Raw genomic sequence first — 15,597 nt, forward strand, 5'->3', positions numbered from 1 at the left:
TGTACCCATGTAGTGCCCATATTGTTACTCTTGTGCCCCATAGAAGCCCACTATTATTATTATTGTGCCCTTACATTATTATTGTTATGTAGGCTCTGATTATGTTAGACTCCTATATATAGAAAGGAGGTCTTTTCATTTGTATCATCAAAGAATTGTTAATTTATGTAATGTAAAGGAGGTTGCCCCCTCGAAGAGGCTGAATTCTAAGGCGTTGATCTATCTTTTCTATCTTTTCTTGAGCTGGTTTCATAACATTTGGTATCAAAGCTTTGGATTCCAGGGTTTCGCTGCTCTAAACAGGTCGTCATGGCATTTTCGCTATAACTTTTTTTTGTGATGTTTCAGAAGTCAAAAAAAAAACCCACTTGAGAAGAAATTGCGCTGAACCTTGGGTCCGAATTTCAGAGCTTTTTGCGTGATATTTTCGGAGATATGATCTGAGGAAGTTGGTCTTTTGCAGACTCCTGAATTACATTCAAAATAGGTGACCTATGGAAAATCGTTATAACTTTCTCTCTGGGGATCGGATTGAAATTTTATAAGAAGGTACAGAAAGAGGACAGACTGTAGTTTCTTATGTGCAATTTTCAAATCCAAAGGTCGAAATAGTGACTCGTGGCACATCGTACAAGTTCGCTCTACTGAACTAGTATATAATCAAGTCACTGTGGGAGATTTTGCATAACTCTTCCTTGGAGAATCCAACTTGGGTCAGATTTGTGGCATTGGAAAGAGGACACAGAGAGCTACTATAGGTCACAATTTCAGAACTTAAAGATCTGAAAGTATAGAGTTACAGTCGTTGCAAGGTTGAGCTCCTAAAATCAAGAAAAAGCAAGATGAGGAAGTTTGATGGCAAGGATCCGGTAAATTGGATACTTTAGATGGAGCATTATTTTGATTTACATGGTGTACAACTGTTACAAAAGGTATGTATTGCTTCTTCATATTTAGAACCAGATCAATTTTTATGGTACGAAGGGCTTTGTTCTCGTAAACAACTTGTTACGTGGTCAATTTTCACGGAGGAAATGATAGCACATTATGAGGATACAAAGAGAAACACCTTCTTTAGAGCAACACCACAACAATTGGAAAGAGTAAAAGGGCTTTGTGACATATTGGAAAACAAAATTATGGAAACCAAGAAGCGTACCCCTCACAACTATAAAGATGGAAGTGTTGTTTCTCCTAGCCTTCCACAACCTACGAGGGTTACACCACAACAATTGGAAGAAAAAAGAGAAAAAGGGCTTTGTTACAATTGTGATAGCAAATGCACTAAAGGTCATAAGTGTGCTGAGAAGAAATTATTTTACATAGAATATGAAGAGGAGGAAGAAAAGGATCAAGAAACATCAAAAGAAGAAGATATACACCAGGACCCCACCCCAGAGAAAGAAGAAATGAATCAGACCATATCTTGTAAAGCATTGGCAAGAATTACCACTCCTCAAACTCTCAAGATAGGAGGATATATCAAGAAGAAAAAGGTGCAAGAAGTGAAAGATCACATCAAGAAAGAAGAAATGAATCCAACCATATCTTGTAATTCATTGTTCGAAATTACCACTCCTCAAACTATCAAGATAGAAGGACACGTCAAGACGAAAAATGTTCAAGGAGTGAAAGATCGCATCGAGCATCAAGAAATGAATGTGACCATATCTTGTAAAGGATTGGAAGAAATTACCACTCCTCAAACTCTAGAGATAGAAGGACATATCAAGAAGAAAAAGGTTCAAGCAGTGAAAGATCACATCGAGCATCAACAAAAAGTTCTCCAACTTTTAAAGGATAACGCCACTTCGGTGCAAAATCAAACGAAACAACAGGTAGATCAACATCGTAGTGAAAAATGTTTTGATGTAGGTGATTGGGTATTTTTACTGCTACATATCAAGCAAGCTATTTATGAGAAGGAAACATTGGCAATACTACAAGCACTTAAAAAATGGCGACCTTACCGAATGGGAAGACTCGTCAAGGATGAGGATGTGGAAGAATTGTTTTTTTCTATTTCTATTATCCAACTAGATTGGATAAACGAAGCAAGGGATGAATGGAAGAAGGACAAAGAAGTATGGCCACCTATTCAAAAGTTGCAAATATTCCAATGCAAACAATATTGTCAGAAAATGAAGAGGAAGGAAAAATCATATGGGAACCTGGAGTAGTAACAGAAACACGAACCCGATAGCTACGAAATCGATCAAGTGGAAGAACTTACCTGCTGAAGATTCCACATGGGAGGACAAGAATTTTATACGGAAACATTAAGAACTACCCAAGCGTTGAGGACAACGCTTTCTGAAGGAGAGGGGCATGTTAAGCCCCTATACTACTAGTGTAACCCCTTATTTTTATTAGTACAACCCACTAATGTATTGATGTACCCATGTAGTGACCATATTGTTACTCTTGTGCCCCATAGAAGCCCACTATTATTATTATTGAGCCCTTACATTATTATTGTTATGTAGGCTCTGATTATGTTAGACTCCTATATATAGAAAGGAGGTCTTTTCATTTGTATCATCAAGGAATTGTTCATTTATGTAATGTAAAGGAGGTTTCCCCCTCGAAGAGGCTGAATTCTAAGGCGTTGATCTATCTTTTCTATCTTTTCTTGAGCTGGTTTCATAACAGTCTTTCTCCTACAAGGTACTGAACAAACTCTTATCGTCGGTCATGGGGAATGAGGCTCCACTGTCAAGAAACCAACCACAACCCATCATCGATGAAACCATGCATGCAATGAGGGTAAATTCCAATTCGAATTGAGAGGCCAATGCCTCACCTTCAGATACTTCCGAGGATCCTTCTTGTATTTCTTCAATGAACAATTAGTTGTGTAATGGCCCACCTCATGACAATTAAAGCATCACACTTTAGATTTGTCAATATTGTTCCCACCATGAGAAGAACTCGATTTGAGTTAAGAATCCTTCTCCTTCTCTTTCCTTTCCTTACTCGCTAAGGTGAAATTTTCTTCATCCTCCTTGGATGAAGAACCATCTCTGGTGCTTCTCCTGATCTCCTCCTGCAACAGATCTGACCACAGTTGTTCCCAATCTGGCAGTTTCTCTCTTCTGTTCACTAAGTCTTGGTAGCTATGCCAGATCTTAGGAAGATCGAGGACAACAAGACTCACCATGACATCATCGGAGATCGTGATTCCTACACTTCCAAGCTCATCTCTGCAGGTGGTGAGCTTGTTCAGATATGTAGAAATCGTGCCCTTTTCACACTTGATTTTCTGAAGCTTGTCTTTCAGTGCCATCTTCCTGTGATCGCTATTGTTTTGATATAGATACTTCAATGTCTTCCACATTGAAAATGATGTCTCCTTCCTATGGAGACTCGAGATAATATGGTCTCGAACTCCCTCCAAAAGAATACTCCTCACTATAGCCACACATTTCTTCCATTCCACCAATTCTTGGGCATTAGTTGCTGCTAGCTTGGGGACTTCAAGATCAATGAATTCCTTCAAACGATTGTCCTCTAATACTGCTTCCATCTGATCCTTCCAAGCTGTATCATTTGAGCTTCCATCAAGGGCATACTCCAGTCTCAAACCATTGAATGCCATTGGTGAACTTTGAGATGTGATAAGAATTCGATTTCTATAATAAAGAACTTCAAACTTCAAACTTCTCCCTTCTTTGTATACTGTTCTCTTCTTTCATCAACTTGGCTCTAATACCATGTAGAAATTTTGACTATAGATTAAACTGATTATGCAATGTACTAAAGCAAAATAATTAATTTACTTCTACAATCAAACTTGCGGAAGCTTAATTGATTTTGAGCAAGATCAAATAGAACACATATAACAGAGACAAAGATTCAATCACACATGAAACAAAGAATAATACTCTGGGGAAAGCCTCAGCTAAAAAACCCCGCTATCTGTATTATCATACAAGTAGAAATGTCTCAGGATTACACAAAGATTTAGCTCACAAGCTATCCAGCTCTTAGTACAATCCCTCATTGCTGCTTATAGATGGAATAGACAACACATATGCCTTCCTTTAGTCCTCCAAGCCTCCTATTTCTTTGTGCAGTTTCTCCTGGGTCCTCTAGCTGCAACCTGTGTGATTCTCACCTCACACACAACATTGACCTCTTAAATAACTGCGCAATCCTGAAGGAGATAATTCCTTTTGCATGGATGAGTTTACTTTATAGAGGAAAATCCTCCAACTGATACTCCACTGTCACTTCCTTTAATCTCAACTGGGTCTTTCGCTGAACTGACATGCATGAGTTATTTATGAGAGAATATTCAATTATCTGGAGAACACTAGTTGCATGCATGCATGCATTAACTAACTGAACTCACAATTAGTTTCGCAAACTATTTGGAACTAATTTAACTGGACTTAACTTAGTTAACTAAGCTAACTAATTAGAACTCAAATACAACTCATCCTTATCTCCTTAATTAAGGGATAACTTCCTCAATCAAAGGAATAACTGTTACATGTCTTCACAAAGACTTCATGTTTGATTTTCTCCAACTAATTAACTCAAGATGAATTAATTAATTATTTTTCAAACAGCTAGTGAGACTAAATTCAAATTTTAATTCTCAATTTTAATTCAGGGACTAATTAAAATTGGAATCTATCCTGAAATGTTATTTATAACAATGCTATTTTTAGCATTTCTATTTTTCTCTATTTCCAACATATTTGGAGTATATCCTAAAATGCTATTTATAACAATGCTATTTTTAACATTTCTGTTTTTAGCACTTCTTGTTTTTATTTTCAACAAAACATTACTCTGGGTCCAAGTGAAATTGGCAGGTGGCCACCAATATCCACCTAGATCAAGGTCTCAGGAGGGCACCAGACTTATGAATATTAGGAAGACCATATATTCAAGGGGTGAGGGGGTTGCTCACGATGATTTTATGGGAAAGGGGACTAAGAGATGGATCTGCTTTAATCGAAGAAGCAACCTCCTTAGAGATGGAACTAAGGGGATTCTTCTTGAGCTTGGTTTTACTACCACTATTAGATAGATGTTCTACCATTTTGTGGACATAATCAAACTTGTCAAGAATGACAATGGCTCCACCCTTTTCCTCCCTAAGGATGACAATGTCAGGGTCATCCCTTAGGGATTTAACAGAATGAAACTCTGCCTTGCTTAGGTTTTTCTTAGGAGGTCTAGCCTTCCTAAGAACAACGATACAATCTTGTCTGCTAGTCTCCCTGATATTGTCAAGAATGTCTTGATCACGTATTCGATGCTACAGATGATGTCATCGGTAGGAATCTTATTTGTGGCAAGGGCAAAATTGAGACCTTTATTGAGGAGACTAAAGACAGAGGAGTTAAAAAAATTTCTCGAGAGATTGATAATGTTCTTCAAGCGTACTATATTATTATCATTATTATTATTATTAGCAGAAATATTATTATTATTATTATTATTATTATTATGGTTGTTATTAAACTTGCAAGAAAAGTTATTAATATAAGTGAAGTATTTATTATTAACATAATTCCTATTATTTTTGTATTTAATGGAATTTCTAAAACACTTGTTATATTTCACCTTACTATTATTAATGTTGTCATGGTATTTATTATAATAGGGACGAGAGGGAGCACAGAGCAGAGCAAAATTAGGGAGGGAGATATCAATAATGTTAATGGATTCAACGGAAATCGACTTAATATTGACAAGATTGGGGGACATGAGAGCTAAAACTGAGGGCGGGGGGCAAGAACCATTAGGGAAGGAGGGGCCTCACGTAGCAACCATTAGGTTGTAGAGGGGGAGGGATGGCATCCATAGGGGAAGGGAGGAGAAGAACACGTGGGGGAAGGGATGATGAGGGGCAGGCAGAATCTTGAAGGGAGGAAGAAAAAATCCTGGAGGTCAACATGAAGGAAGTCGGAGGAAAAGTGGAGGGAGCCGGAGGCAAAGTGCACAAGAGGGGTTAGATTCAGAGGATCCAGAGGGTGAGACAGATACCGCTCAATCTATCACATGCCTGTGAGATGAGAGCCTCTAAAGGAGGAGAGAGCGGCTAGAGGCAAGGGAGTTGAAATAGTCAACAAGGAGGATATAGTAAGAGAAGAAACTGGGGATGGCATAGTGGAGGGAGACGGTGCAGAGAATGCTTGAGACTGCAACAAAGAGGAGGAAAGAGAGGCCCATGAGGAACCAGATGACCTTGAAGCTAAATTCTGCGAGCAAATCCAATCCTTTAAAGCAATAACCTTCACTTTATTGACTACACTTGTTGACGGAGACAACTTAGGGACAAAAACGAAACTGGAGGAGTGAGTCCTAGCGTTTAATATTTTCTCAAATTTGAACAAATGCTTTTTCTTTGAGGATTCCTCCAGCCAGAGGGACTTTGTTGTCGAATTGCCATCGATCACTATCCATAGAGAAAACAAAACATTGTTTGCAAGATCCAAATGGAACAAAAGAAGTCTTCGAGGAAGATGATCAAGATCCCTCCTTATTAAATCAATTTCAGATCTAATAAGAACGGAGCTAGATTTCATAAAAATGTGCTTATTTTTAGAGTTATTAAGTGGATGAGAAATGCGGGCAAACATTGGAATCTGAAAGACTGCTCTCTACATTATGGATCACAAAAGTCTTAGATCTAGCAAAAGAAGCTTTGTTAAGAGGAGAAAAATTAGATTTCGACATAGGTCTAGATGACATCCTTACATCAAAAATAGAATTTATGTTCCTAATCAAAGTGTCCTTAAACAATTAATAATGGATGAATTTCCTTGAAACCTTGCGCGGGCCACCTAGGTTACCATAAATTATTAACAACCATTAAGAAACAATATTTTCGGCCCGGACTAAGGAAGGATGTCACAAAATATTTATCCAAATGCTTGGAGTATTAGTTGGTTAAGGCAGAGCATCAACATCCCGTTGGTTTATTACAACCACTGCCCATTCCAGAATGGAAATGGCAGATGATATCATTGGACTTCATCACATTTTTACCCACAATAGGAAAAGACATGATAAAATTATGGTTGTAGTAGATAAATTGAGTGAAACCGCACATTTTATACCTGTGAAATCCACATACAAAACTATGGAAATTACGGACATATTTATGAAGGAAATCTTTCGACTGCATGGTATACCCAAGGTGGTAATTTTAGACAAGGATGTGAAATTCACATCCACATTCTAGAAAGCTCTCTTTTAAGGATTAGGTACCCAGATCCAATTTAGCACGGCTTACCATCCCCAAACAAATGGATAAACTAAACGGTGAATCAAGTATTAGAAGACATGCTACGCATGTTTGTAATGCAACAGTCACATAAGTGGGAGGATTACCTCCACCTCGTGGAATTTGCATACAACAATGGACATCACAAATCACTGGGCATGAGCCCCTTTGAGGCATGATATGGAAGAAGGTGCAGGGTACCTATGGACTAGAATAACCTTGTGAATAAGTTAGCATTGGGTCCATACATGCTAGTAGAAATGGAGGAAGTCGTTAAGAAAGTTCAACAGAATCTAAAGGTTGCCCAAGATAGGCAGAAAATGTATGCAGATAAGAAAAGGACGTACAGATAATTTCAGCCGAGAGATCATGTTTATCTAAGAGTTAAGCCCCGAAAAAGTTCCTTATAGTGGAGGGGTTGTGCTAAATTAGCACCCCGATACTATGGACCCTTTCAAGTCTTGGAACGAATTGGACTAGTAGCCTATAAACTTGCGTTGCCAAGCCACATTTAGGTCCACAACATTTTCCATGTTTTATTGTGAAAGAAATATGTGTAAAACCCACATCACATAATAAACTAGGAAAATATTCAGGTAACAAGTTAAAGGGTTATATATATTTTTCCAACTTTTTTGAAGGAATATGACTATGATTATTGTATGTGCAAGTCAAACCTAAAGGAGAATTTCTAGGAGAACCTCTTCGTATTCTCGTTCGGAGAGAAACCACCTTGTGGAGGTGAGTCATCACCCAGGTTAAAGTGCAATGGAAGCACTTTGGCCCGGATGAGGCAACCTGGGAAGAGGAAGAATTTATGTGAGAAGCTTATCCGACGTTATTTGCTTAAACTAGAAGGAACACCAGGGACGGTGTTCTGCACATGGGGGGGAGATGTAACACCCCTGGCTCCTTGAAAGGATTTACTGTGGTTATTAATTTGGTTTATGTTTTACTACATTTATTTTCTGTTATGTTATTACCAAGGCTGGAAAGCCAGATATTAAATTGTTACCTAATTGTGAGTGATTAGAAGTGGAAACATGATTAATTAAAAGAAATTGTTTACTACAATTACAAGAAACAATTATGCCCCTACCTTGGGAAAGGGAAATGTAGGGGGAAAAGATGAAAAGGGGGAACTATCCTAGAGCTCAAAAAAGGTGTGAGGAGTGGGAAGTTACTCATGAACTGTCAAATTAAGTGTAGGACTTGAGGCTAGACAATGATGTCTGGAGGCCCAAGGAATTGACTCTAAATGGAAATTATTTCAGCAGAGAAAGTGCTCGGGGGATGACCTGAACGTAATTTCCAGGTTCGTGGGTATGAGGAGAGACATTATAGAATTATTGGAAACTGCAGGTGGAATAGATAAGTATTATAGATATTTTCTTTCTAGAATTTATACTAGACTGTGTAGATTGACATTTAATGACAATAAAATTTGTTATGCTTAAACTGTCATAGAATAAGTTTTGGAATAGCAAAATATATTTAGGAGGACAATTATCTTAAGGAAAAGCATAATTATAGGATATAGAAGTATCTTTTACTTTTATCAAATTTTAGGCAGTTTATGCTAATAACTATAGAGTTACTAGATGACATAGGAAAAAATGAAAGAGAATGCTCATTCAATAATTATGGTTCACTGTTCATTATTATCAAAGGCAAACTGATAAGATATAGAAGCAAATCAATTACAATGTAATTCATCCAAGAATCTATAGAATGACTTGTGTAACTTTACACACTCTAGTACTAACAACAAAAATATAAAGGCAGTAAATATACATTTGTTGGACGTAGGATCAGAATATAAATACAGTAATTATGTAACTGTTGGACACAAATTTAGAATATAAAGACAACAAGATTTATATAACCGTTTGAATGTGAACCATGCAATCATGAAATTACAATGGAGTAACTGTTCAAACCCTAGAATTATCTTGAATTAAAACTTGATCGAATTATGTGGGAAATGGTCAATCAACATAGTAAATAATTGCATGAATAAAAGAAGGGTCCTCCCAAATCAGAATGCAACCACGCTATAGAATAACTTAATTCATTTCCATTCCCAAATATATAAACAGACAGGATAAGTCCTATAGAAGCTAAAGTAATAAACTAAGCACTCTAAATAAGTTGACATAAGTCGATTCACTTAAGTGCCCGCATAACAAAACAATAATCTTTCAGCAGAAAGAACACAAATCCTCCATTGACTTTAGAGCGGGAGTATTTTCCCCAAAAATACAAAAAAAAGGCTTACAAAAAGTTCCTTTAATCAACTAAGTGTATCTAAATAATTACAAAATCAACAGAGCCATAAACTTGAGCCATCCAGACGCCCAATAAGAGATTGAGTCTCTATCCTTAACCTTACGAATAATGGTTCCCATAACTTAATTCATGCCAAAGGTAAAAGTCCAACCTGGAAGAGTCAACAACGTTGCCATGAGCATTTAAGGTCTAGAGAGAGGTGCTTTTGCCAATGCAATTAACGATAAACATTGTGTATTTACCTGTTATGGACATCTGAAACCGTAGGTTACTAAGACCCTTATGGGAAAAACTATAAAGACGCCATGAAAATAAGCAAATGGGGAGAATTCTTACTTGAGAATGGGAGGTTTCTGCATGAAGTAGCTCCCATCTTCACCAGCAAGAAAACAACATAAGTGATATTAATCAAATCAAAGGTTAAAGACCATTCAAGCTAAGGAAACGTTTAATAATTACCTTCTGCAGCTAAGTCTTGAAACCGGTTATCACCTGGAGCGATGAAAGTGCCATGGGGCTTTCCTGTGTAGTGGAGACAAAGCATTAAATGCTGCGGCGAACCACAACCTAGCCCTATAGCCATCTCACTATTCAGTTCAAGAAGACAACAGAGCAACAACCTGGTGGGTTTACCTGGTTCCATTTTAGCAGGTGCCACCGCCTTCATCATTCTAAGAGGATGCATAGACAAAATGAAACCCAGATCAAAGAAGCAAACCCTCACAAAGCAACAAATCCTCACGAAACAACAAGAAACCATAGGAGCAACGACAACAATGAGCCACACGGATGCTAAGAATGAGTAGTTAGTTAGGGATTGAAACACTAAGTTTTCTCGGCCATCAAATCGCAAGAACTAAATCAATGGCTACAGTGCTAAACAGATGGAACGAGCAGCCTGAACCATTTGGAAAGTGCATAAAGCCTCAGACCATATCTCCCTGCCACGTGGCTCCATGTACAAAGGACAACAAGTCAACACAGGAGCAAGGATGGGAAAATCACCTTGTGTATCATACGCATTAAAAACAATTACTTTCACCTTTAATATAAACTATATGATGTATTAGACCTTCGGTAAGTGTCAAGTCTACGGACTTCATAAATACCATAATCAAATAATCCGATTGTATATAATGAGACAAATTCCAAAGTCCGGGATGGACATAATTGCAAAGTAAATAGGTTTTTTTTGGATTGGCAAGTTTACTTTAGATGTTACATGGGCACCTTCGACATCTATTGCTTGTATATCATATGGATCCAACGAAGAGGGGCAAGGAAACCTGTTCACTAAATCTAGAGATGAGAAAGTCTGTCTTCTATAGTGGTTCCACTTAATTATCAATTACCCATTTTTTTTTTACTTAGTTAAGGATACCGATCTAGGGCTTTTCTTTATCAGATATTTAAGGTTTCAACCTAAAAACGAACACTTTCACTAGGCCAAATGGACGAGTAATTTTCATTGAAGCCATAAAATAGATGCATTTTAGATAAAGTTCAATATAAAAAGCTAGGGCTTTTAATTTATTTAGTCACGGTTTCAATATGACTTCACAATTTTACTCAGGCAAATCAATTGGATTTTAATTTATTTATTCATGGTTTCAATAAAGCTTCACAGTTTTACTGGAAAAATTGACCGTATTTTAACTTATTTAGTCATGGTTGCAATATGACTTCACAGTTTTACTGGGGCAAATCGACCAGAAACTTGCATTGAAGCCATGGAAGGAAGGTATATTAGATAAAGCTTCAAATCAAGTTGCAAGAATATAAGACTTTTCTTTATAAACTATTTCTTTTTTGGAAGGAAATAAGGCTACATTTCTTTTTGGTTATTTTATAAAACTGTAAACTTGAATTTATATAATCAAATTGCTAAAAGGTCATAATTTTGGGAACATAATTTAAAGTGAGTAACAATACCGTTGGAATATCTGCTCTCCCTATTTAATTTGTAGCCATGATCTAATTCTTCAACTTGTCTTGACGATGAACCACACTCGTTCGTTCAAAATGCATCGACAAATGTATTATCATGTGATTTACACTGAAAAGCTTTTTCTCTTAAACTCAATATGGATTACAGAAGCCTCAATTCAACAATATTTTTCATATTTATGGTTTTGATAAAGTAGTGATAATTAAATTATTTGAATTTAGAGTAAATTTGTGTAATCAAATTACACAAATTTTGTGGATTTGATTAATTAACAAAATGAATATGGTTTATATTTTTTAAATATTTTGTTTATTATTTAATCATTTTCTTAATATAAACTTATAATTTTATATTATTATTATTTTTTTAATGTATAAATATAATTTAGTATAAATTTATTTTAATATTAAATTTATTAAGTATTAAGAAAGGATATCATTTAATTTCATGGTTGAGCTGAGAGTTTCATTCTATAGCCTATCATGATGTGTAACCATGTCCCTTCGTCATCATAAAAAAAAGAATCATGTTGGCCCAAAAGAAAAATTAATTATACAAAATATTTAAATAATGTCGTTCATAAAAAAACAGTAGGTGAAGCCCTTATGGTCAAGCACCTAAAGGTCCTTATGGTCGAGCACCTAAAGGTCCTCTCAATGCATGTTAGATACTTATTTAACATAGATTATGATAGTTTTACATTTTAGAAGATCCTTAATGATTTGGTGTGATCCTTAATGATTTTGACAATATAGAAGTTCATATGTCCAAACCACAAGTGAATTGTTTCAATAATCTTAGGGCTCACATAAAGGAGCTAGTTAAATCCTTAATAGTGTAATTTATTTAGTAAAACATATAAATATGTTATTCAAAATAATATGAGTTTTTTTATCTGATCATGTATGGCTTCAATTGCTAATTCCATTCAGTAAAAAGAAAAAAAGAAAGAAAAAAAAAAAAAAAAAATCATTAATAATTACCAAAATAATTTAATCACTCATTGAACTTGACCAAAATTTGCAAAAGAAATCTCTCGTTACATTTTGGACCTTTTAAAAAGGTTTATAGTAGATATAACTATATTTTACTAATAGATTTGTAAGGAATATATATTCAATTTTATTTATTTAATTGTTATATTCTATTAGGATTATTGTGTATAGAGCTCTAGAAAAAGAATAATAAAATAATATTTACATTAACAAATAATAAATAATATTAATATTAATAATAATAGTAATAAATAATGTCAATCTTACATAAAATCTTGAATTTCCATTTTAATTTTATATTAATTTTATATAGAGAAATAAAATAATTGTAAGTAAAAAAAAATTACATTTTAAAGTTGACATAGGAGGTAAACATAATATTATATTGATTAACAAAAATACTAATATAAAAAAGAAAACAATCTGTGCCATAAATAAAATTTTCAATTTCCATCTTAATTTTACTTAACTTTATATAGAAATACAAAGCAACTAAAAGTATAAAAAAAACAAATAGTTAATTTTTTAGTATGCAGGAGAGATATAATTCCTCCATTGCTCACAAAGGGCATGAAATGGGTAATTTATTTGATGTTAGTTCAATTCACTCTAAGTTAGTTGACATGTAATATTTAAAACATTTTATTAGTTTATTTCTCAAAACTGGCATAGTTCCATCTTAACTTCACATTTACCAAGCATTAATAGAAATTAATATGATTTGTTTAGAGCTCTACAACCCAATATGGGGGCTAGATGTGTAGAAGTAAATGTTTAACATTTAACATTTATATGTCAACTCAATTAAAAAATAATAAAAGGTTAAAAGTAACACAAAGTCAGGTATTGTGGAGATGTTTTAGTGTAAACATTTAAATCTTTTTTGAAAAAAGAAAAGTCCCCAAGGCTAGATGGATGGGATAGTCTGTTGATATATTTATACATTTTTTTTACATCATGGGCTCACACCTATTAAATATGGTGGAGGAATCATGACAAAAGTTGAAAGCTTTCGGGGTTGTAAATGTGACTTTGCATTGATTCCAAAGAAGAAATCCCCTAACACATTCAAGGACTTCAAGTTGATATCATTGTGTAACATCATTTACAAATTGATTTTATTGGGTATGGACTAGCTATACCTTCATAGGACCAAGGTGGATTATTATGTAAAATTCACTGAGTACTTGGATGACAATGGGCAACCAAGATTATTATAGGGAAAGAAGAAAGGCACATCAGTAAGGATGGTGACAACGATGCAAGAAAAGTGCGGTAGCATGAAAAGGTGTGGGTTATTTGTAGTGCATATTTCTAACGAAAAAGCTAAGGAAGTTGAGGATGATATTTTGAGCAGGTACCTAGTTCTACAGTAGTTTCAGGATGTGTTTCCCGTAGATATTTTAGAGTTGCCACCTCACAGCGAGGTACACTTTTCTATTGACTTGGTGCCAAGGGCCGCTCCAATATCAAAAGCACCTTATAGGATGAACACTCCAGAGTTGATAGAGTTGAAGCTGTAATTGAAGGAAATGTTGGACAAGGTATACATTAGGCCAAGTGTATCACCTTGGGGTACACTAGTATTGTTTGTAAAGAAGAAGGATGGTACTCTTAGATTGTGCATTGAATACAGGCAGTCGAAAAGAGTGACCATCAAGAACAGGTTTTCATTGCCGAGGATTGATGAATTATTTGATTAGTTGAAGGAAACAAGAGTGTTCTCAAAGATTGATCTTAGATCTAGATATCAGTACACATTAAAGAGGAGGAAATTTATCAGATAGCTTTCTGGACCAGGTATGAACATTATGAGTTTGTTGTAGTTCTATTCAGTTTGACTAATGCTCCACCTACCTTTATGTGCTTGATGAATTGTGTTGCTTCCCTTTTTGGACAAGCTTGTTATTATGTTCATTGATGACATATTGGTATATTCTAAAAATGAGGAAGAGAATGTCGAACATTTGGCAGTAGTGTTGAGGTTGTTGAGGGAGCATCAGTTGTATGCTAAGCTCAGCCAATGCAATTTCTTTCAGACTGAGGTACATTAATTGGGACGTGTTGTCTCTAAAGAGGGACTAACAATGGATCCAGAGAAGATAAGATCTATAATGGAGTGGGAAGCTAATAGGAATGTATATGAGGTGAGATCTTTCATGGGATTAGTAGGTTATTATAGCAGGTTCATGAGGAACTTCTCAAAAATTGATTATCATATTACATCATTGCATAGGAAGGGTAAGAAGTTTGAATGGACAAAGAAGTGTGAGGCCAATTTTGAGAAGCTCAAGCAGTTGTTTATACATGCACCAGAGCTAAAGATTATAGATTTGGACAAATAATTTGTACTATGTACAGATGCTTGCAAGAGAGGACTTGGTGGAGTCCTTATGCAATAAGGACAAGTAGTATGCTATGAGAATGAGCAAAAATATCTCACACATGATCTTGAGTTAGCAACGATCATACATGGATTGAAGATGTGGACGCACTATCTTCTTGGTAGGAGCTTTGTATTGATGAGTGATCAAAATGGTTGAGATATTTTTTTGACTAGTCAAATCTAAACGCCAAGCAAGCTAGATGGTTAGCCACAATCAATGAGTTTGATTTTGAGATCATATACATCAAAGGGAAGGAGAACAGGGTCATAGATGCTCTTAGCAGGTGAATACAAGTAAATCATATAACAGCTATGAGTTCCTATGGGACAGATCTACGAGATAGGATCTTGTAGGTAGGTCAGCATGATAACAGGTATATGGAGATTGTGCATAGGTTGCAACAAAGTATAGGTATAGGTACAGGTAGTGATATAAGTATAGGTATAGGTAGTGGTACATGTACAAGTATAGATGGAGGTGCATAGGATGTGGACTATCATCTCACGATAGATGGATTGGTTAGATTTAGAAACAAGATATATGTGAGAGACAACAATGAGATCAAGAAGGTGATACTGAAGGAGTTTCATGTGAAACCATATTCATGTCACCCAGGCTATCAAAATACATTGACTGCAATGAAAAAGTTTTATTATTTATTGAGTTTGAAGAAGGATGTAGCAGAATTTGTTGCTAGGTGGTTGAATTTTTAGCATGCAAAGGCTAGTGTAA

Source organism: Pinus tabuliformis, chromosome 1_1 (genome assembly GCF_031772625.1).
Source record: "Pinus tabuliformis cultivar Carrire ecotype Pingquan chromosome 1_1, CPIR1, whole genome shotgun sequence".
Taxonomy (NCBI): domain Eukaryota; kingdom Viridiplantae; phylum Streptophyta; class Pinopsida; order Pinales; family Pinaceae; genus Pinus; species Pinus tabuliformis.